This window comes from Leptodactylus fuscus, unplaced genomic scaffold (assembly GCF_031893055.1).
Source record: "Leptodactylus fuscus isolate aLepFus1 unplaced genomic scaffold, aLepFus1.hap2 HAP2_SCAFFOLD_127, whole genome shotgun sequence".
Taxonomy (NCBI): domain Eukaryota; kingdom Metazoa; phylum Chordata; class Amphibia; order Anura; family Leptodactylidae; genus Leptodactylus; species Leptodactylus fuscus.
In genome coordinates, this window is record NW_027440110.1 from 155,937 (window position 1) to 162,457 (window position 6,521).

The 6,521-nt window shown below is 46.4% G+C and overlaps 2 pseudogenes; one reads left to right on the forward strand and one right to left on the reverse strand.

Annotated features, from left to right (window-relative positions):
* Nucleotides 1–1,232: 1,232 nt before the first annotated feature.
* Nucleotides 1,233–1,347, reverse strand: LOC142186997 (small nucleolar RNA SNORA17; annotated as a pseudogene).
* LOC142186998 (small nucleolar RNA SNORA17) lies at nt 1,289–1,401 on the forward strand (annotated as a pseudogene).
* Nucleotides 1,402–6,521: the final 5,120 nt, after the last annotated feature.

The following is a 6,521-nucleotide window of genomic DNA, read 5'->3' on the forward strand; positions in this document are numbered from 1 at the left end:
TTCCATTGCCCCCTGTACCCATACCTCCCAACTTTTGAAGAACCAAAAGAGGGATAAAATGTGCGCTTTGCGCGCCGCTGGAAATTTAGTTATGTTGACTCCACCCACTCATTAATTTTTCATGTGCCCGCACACTGTATAATCCTCCTACAGTCACCCGTAAATTATATGTCCCCCCTCCGTCTCTCCCCCAGCTTCATATACACCCTTCATCTGCCCCCAGATTCATGTCCCCTCCATCTCTGCCCCCAGATTCATGTCCCCTCCATTTCTGCCCACAGATTCATGTCCCTCCATCTCTGCCCCCAGATTCATGTCCCCTCCATCAATGCCTCCAGATTCATGTCCCTCCATCTCTGCCCCCAGTGTCATGCCGTCCCCTCCATCTCTGCCCCCAGATTCATGTCCCCTCCATCTCTGTCCCCAGATTCATGTCCCCTCCATCTCTGCCCCCAGATTCATGTCCCCTCCATCTCTGCCCCCAGATTCATGTCCCCTCCATCTCTGCCCCAGATCCATGTCCCCTCCATTTCTGCCACAGATTCATGTCCCCACATCTCTGCCCCCAGATTCATGTCCCCTCCATCTCTGCCTCCAGATTCATGTCCCTCCATCTCTGCCCCCAGTGTCATGCCGTCCTCTCCATCTCTGCCCCCAGATTCATGTCCCCTCCATCTCTGCCCCCAGATTCATGTCCCCTCCATCTCTGCCCCCAGATTCATGTCCCCTCCATCTCTGCCCCCAGATTCATGTCCCCTCCATGTCTGCCCTCAGATTCATGTCCCTCCATCTCTGCCCCCAGTGTCATGCCATCCTCTCCATCTCTGCCCCCAGATTCATGTCCCTCCATCTCTGCCCCCAGTGTCATGCCATCCTCTCCTTCATCTGCCCCCAGTTTCACGTTCCACATAATCCACGTTACACTTACCTTTTCCTCGTTCCCCCACTGCTCTCTGCGCGCCTCTCTCTCTTACTGGCGCACAGTTGTAGACGCGATGTGACGTCATCACATCGCGTCTACACTGCCGGGTAGCCGGCGGCAGTGGCGAAGTGAGGAGCTGACACAGGTCAGCTCCCCGCTTCAGCGGCTGAAGCGAGCTGACCTGTCTCACCTCCTCGCTTCGCCGCTGCCGCCTCTCTTGCTGACGCTGACACATATGCGGCTGAAGCGAGGAGCTGACCTGTGTCAGCTCCTCGCTTCGCCGCTGCTGCCTCTCTCGCTGACGCTGACACATATGCGGCTGAAGCGAGGAGCTGACCTGTGTCAGCTCCTCGCTTCGCCGCTGCCGCCTCTCTCGCTGACACATATGCGGCTGAGCCAGCCGCATATGTGTCAGCGAGAGAGGCGGCAGCGGCGAAGCAAGGAGCTGACCTGTGTCAGCTCCTTGCTTCAGCCACATATGTGTTCAACTTAGATCTGCGTCCTCTGGACGCAGATCTGAGTTGAAACAAACAGGACATACAATGACTGCTGCCGGCGCCAGGGGGCCCGGGCCCCCCGCATTTTTAAATTTGGCCGGGCCCCTGACGCCAGTAGCAGTAGTACTGGCCTATCGGCGGCCCTGCCGCCGCACCCGGTCTGACAGCTTTCCGTCTTCCTCTGAGGACTTTGTTTCCTTTAGTTTAAAGATAAAAACAAAGAACAGCACCGAGCTGCATATGGTGAAGTACCGTATGGATAAATGAACAGGAAAGTGAAAAAAGCTTCTCACCTTTAGGAGGTTGTATGTCCAACCATTGTATATAGCTTTGAACCACTTCAAAATGGGGGGGTTCCGCCCCGAGTCAAGAAACAGCAAGATCCGTGCCACCTTTGGTGTCAAATGATATCACAAGGGACCGGGAATTACAGAGGTTCACCGCGCTCGACTGATTGCCAAATGGATAAACTTTATTTTCATTAAAAGCACACACTACGCGTTTCGGGCTGGGTGCCCTTTTTCAAGTGTAAAAGCTGTGTAACACAAAGATAGAAATACAAAACATACAAGTCGAATGCATCCAAGTACAAATTCCATTTAACCAATAGTATATATAATATTGCATTTTAGTCCAAGGACTGGTGGATTAGTCCATATAAAAGATAAGCCTATTTTAAAAAAGTGACACTATTGCCCGCCGCACGCCGGGATTCACCCCCGCGTGCTGCGCTCTGCACATGCGCGTCGGAAAAAGGGCGCGCGGACATTCACTGCCACCAATGAGATAAATAGTACCTGCTTCTGTCGGCTGGACATGCATCCAGCTAAGACGAAAGCAAGGTAAGAACTATGAATTATTTTTCATACACATTCCCCCTACAATCCTGCTGGGACTGGATTATGCCTCTCCCATGCCTGATGAATCATTGAGTATGCATTGTACTTGGATGCATTCGACTTGTATGTTTTGTATTTCTATCTTTGTGTTACACAGCTTTTACACTTGAAAAAGGGCACCCAGCCCGAAATGCGTAGTGTGTGCTTTTAATGAAAATAAAGTTTATCCATTTGGCAATCAGTCGAGCGCGGTGATCCTCTGTAATTCCCGGTCCCTCGTGATATCATTTGTTTCCTTTAGGGTAAGTTTACGCTGGGATTTTTGGTCAGGAGGCCGTATCTGCCTCAAAATCCTGACCAAAAAGACGGCTCCCATTGAAATCAATGGGAACCGGTCAGTTCTTTTTTCTGGGAGCCGGTTTGTTCCAGCTCCTGGAAAAAATAGCGAGGTGCTCATTCTTCAGGTCGTTTCGCCTCGCGATTCAGCCTGAAGAGACTCCCTCCTCCCATCTAGGCCCATTTATTGGGCCTAATCCGGAGCGGAGTGCGTGACTGGATGATGGTGCAGTGCACCGGCATTCAGTCGCGGCTACCCGTATTTTGGTCCAGAACCTGAGGCGGCCTCCGCCTCAGGTTCTTGACCAAAAAACCCCATGTGAGCTTAGCCTTATACCTGTAGGGAAACTGCAGGTGTTTCTGTAGATATAAGTGACATGCTGCAATTTCCAAAACCGCAACAGTTTTGGAAATTGCAGTGTGTCTGCCGTGTGTGTTTTTCTGCAATGTGTGAATGGGATTGCACTGCGTTCAGTAATGCATTCGGGGAGTCCGCATGGGGACCCTCCCAAACAGACTACCGAACGCATTAGCAGACGGTGTGCAGTGAAAGCACACATAGACTATAATGGGGTCCATGTGCTTTCCGTGCGGTGTCCGCATAGAACATGCGGACAGAAAAGTACTTCACAATCTACTTTCCTGTCCACATGACTCGTGCGGACACCGCATGGAAAGCACACGGACCCCATTATAGTCTATGGGGTCCGCGTACTTTCACTGCACACCACTTGCTAATGCGTTTGGTAATCCGTTCGGGGGGAAGGGGGAGGGGGTTCCCATACAGACTCCCCAAGCAGATCACCGAACGCAGATGTGAACCAGGCCTTCTACATATACCATATATACACACACATATACAATACTATAGCACATATGCATTTATATACATTCATATACCATATATAAGTCATATATATACTTGTATGAATACTATATACACACACACATATATACATACACATTATAGCATACTGTATATACTCACACATACCTGTATACAAACATACAGTACTCACACAGTATACAAGTCACATACTTTACACAAATGTACACATATATACATTAAACATACAGATTTTACCAAAAGAATTTACTCACCTATTCTAGCAGTAGTAAACTCAGCAGACGGCTCCCTGTCCTCCCCACACGCTGCGATGTAAGAGGACTCCGTGTGAGGAGGAGGGGGAAGGGGGAGGAAGTGTGTGCGTGCAGCAGGGGAGACCTCACAGGAGAGCAGCATAGCAGCTGCAGGTGAGTGAAGGGAGAGGCCATTAGCTGATGCTGAAGATACACATGCTGTCCTCCGATGTGTACAGCTTCAGCATCAGCTAATGGGGGCCCCTGTGTGTGGAGGCAGATGCATTGGCCAGGTGCCCAGTTGGAGGCCCCTGGCCATCCCGATTGGGCCCCGACCAATGCATCTGCATTGGTAAAATCAAACCTTTCAGTCAGGGCTTGGGGCCCACCGGGGGATTCCCCGGTTACCCGGCGGGCCAGTCCGAGCCTGTCTGGGACTATGATTAGAGTTTATTGGTCAGTTTAATTGTAGGACCTGTGTTCAGGATGATTTTATTGAATCGGATGCCCTCAATTTGCTCACTGATGCAGCTGGCAGTGTGGGTTATGGAGCTTTTTATGATAATCAATGGTCAGCGGAGCGCTGGCCTCCATCTTGGATTTTGAATAAAGTAACTAGGAATATAGTTGTTTTAGAACTATTCCCGGTAGTAGTTGCTATTGTTGTTTGGGGATCTGCATTTAGGAACAAAAGGATTTTGTTACACGCTGATAATAAAGGAGTTTGGTTCGCTATCAGTACATTATCATCTAAGTGCATTCTTACTTCAAGGTTGTTGAGACATTTGGTCTTATGTTGTCTGAAGTTAAACATTTGGTTGAAAGCTAAATATTTAGAAGGGAAGACCAATCTAATGGCTGATGCAATCTCTCGTTGCCAGTGGGATGTTTTCCGGCATTTGGCTCCAGACGCAGAAGAGAAGGGAATCCCCTGCTCACCGCATCTATGGGAGTTGATTTGGGAACAATAGTCACTAATATAAAGAATTCAGTAACCCCTCGTACATGGGCAGGTTATACGGCCGCATGGAGGGATTGGTTACATTTGTGTAACAATAGTAATATTGATTGTTTTGATGTTTGTGTTAGCTCTGCATTATTGTTTGTAAATAGGTTGTTTGTTAAGGGTAAAGCGGTTCCTACAGTGTCCAAGATAGTAGCGGCAATTTCTGTCTTTCTAAAGCTAAATAGCAAGCCATCACTGTTACGTTTCTTTCCAGTGAAACAGCTTATAAAAGGATAGAAAAGGAAGTCAGTTAAGGAAGATAATAGGAGACCGATTACTTTTAAGCTGTTAGCAGATTTATGGGATGTTTTGTATATAGTTTGCAAGGATGAATTTGAGACAAGTCTTTTTAGAGTAGCGTTTGTTGTTGCATTTTTTGCGGCTTTGGGCAATACAAACGGATTAGACGCAACTGTACATCCAAATCTGTATACGAAGCACAGAGTGCCATCTTAACCCAAAGGTTTCAGGAGAAGCACTATCCTAAAGCTGTTGTAACAGCAGCTCAGATGAAAGCAGCAGCTTTATCACAACAGGATTGTTTACAGCCCGGTCGAAGGGACACTAAGGTCGACTTCAAGCATAATTTTCTAACAACCTACAATGGGTCCCATCAAGACATTCGGTCCATAATACAAAAATATTGGCCCATCCTTTTAAATGATCCTCATTTACAAAAGCTACTACCAACAAGACCAGGTTTTACATTTAGGAGGGCCAGAACACTAAAGAGTCTAATAGCACCAAGTAGACTAAAGAGTGCTAACCAAGAGACATCGTCCAATGTGCTGAATCCGACAATATCCAATGGAAGTTTTCGGTGTGGGAGGAAGCAATGTAAATGCTGTACTAGCATAAATCACGCAGTGGACTTAGTCATGAGCAATTACACTGGGGAATCTTTCCAACTTACCAACCATTTAGATTGCTCTTCCTCCTATATAGTGTATTTGTTAGAGTGCCCCTGTGGCCGGCAATACATTGGCCGTACCATCATGCCACTGAGAATAAGACTCAATAAACATCACTCAAATGTGATTAACGGCTATCTGAAGCATGGGGTGTCTAGGCATGCTGCCAGATACCATAACAGCCAGTTTGTGGGCTTCAGGGTCATGCCCATAGACTTTGTCCCTCCCCATTTTCCAAATAGGTTTGAGGCACTTAGACGTAAGGAAATTTTTTGGATATATAAATTTGACTGTTTGGTACCCAAGGGTCTTAATGAGACTTTGGAAGATGTCACACGTTGAGGTGCATTCAGTCTCTTCCTCGCTCTTGCCACATCCACCCACTCTCCTTTTTATATATATATATATATATATATATATATATATATATATATATATATATATATATATATATATATTTATTTTATTCTATGTGTTCTATCATTCCATTACCGGTTATCTATCCATATTTATTTACATATACATTTATACATACTTATTTATCATTTAATTTTCAGCTGGTCAGTATCATGCTATTCATATGTATGTGTATATATATATATATATATATATATATATATATATTTATGTATATACATGTCACGGGATGGTTAGAGTCTATACTATAGGCAATGTGTAATATATATTTCATGTGGAATGTATTCTCTAACCTGTTATATACATCAATGTGTAGTTGGCTGATTAGGGTCTAGTGTGTTAGCACATTGTATGCAAATACCTCTAACTAGTGAGGACAATGGGTGGAGATAATCTGATCAGTGTCTCCAAGAAGATGTTGGACGGTGCATTATCCATAGTAGACAGGGAGTCTGCTCTCCTTGGTATAGGTGAGGGGGGAAGGATCTGTGACTCAGCCCTTCCCACCCACAG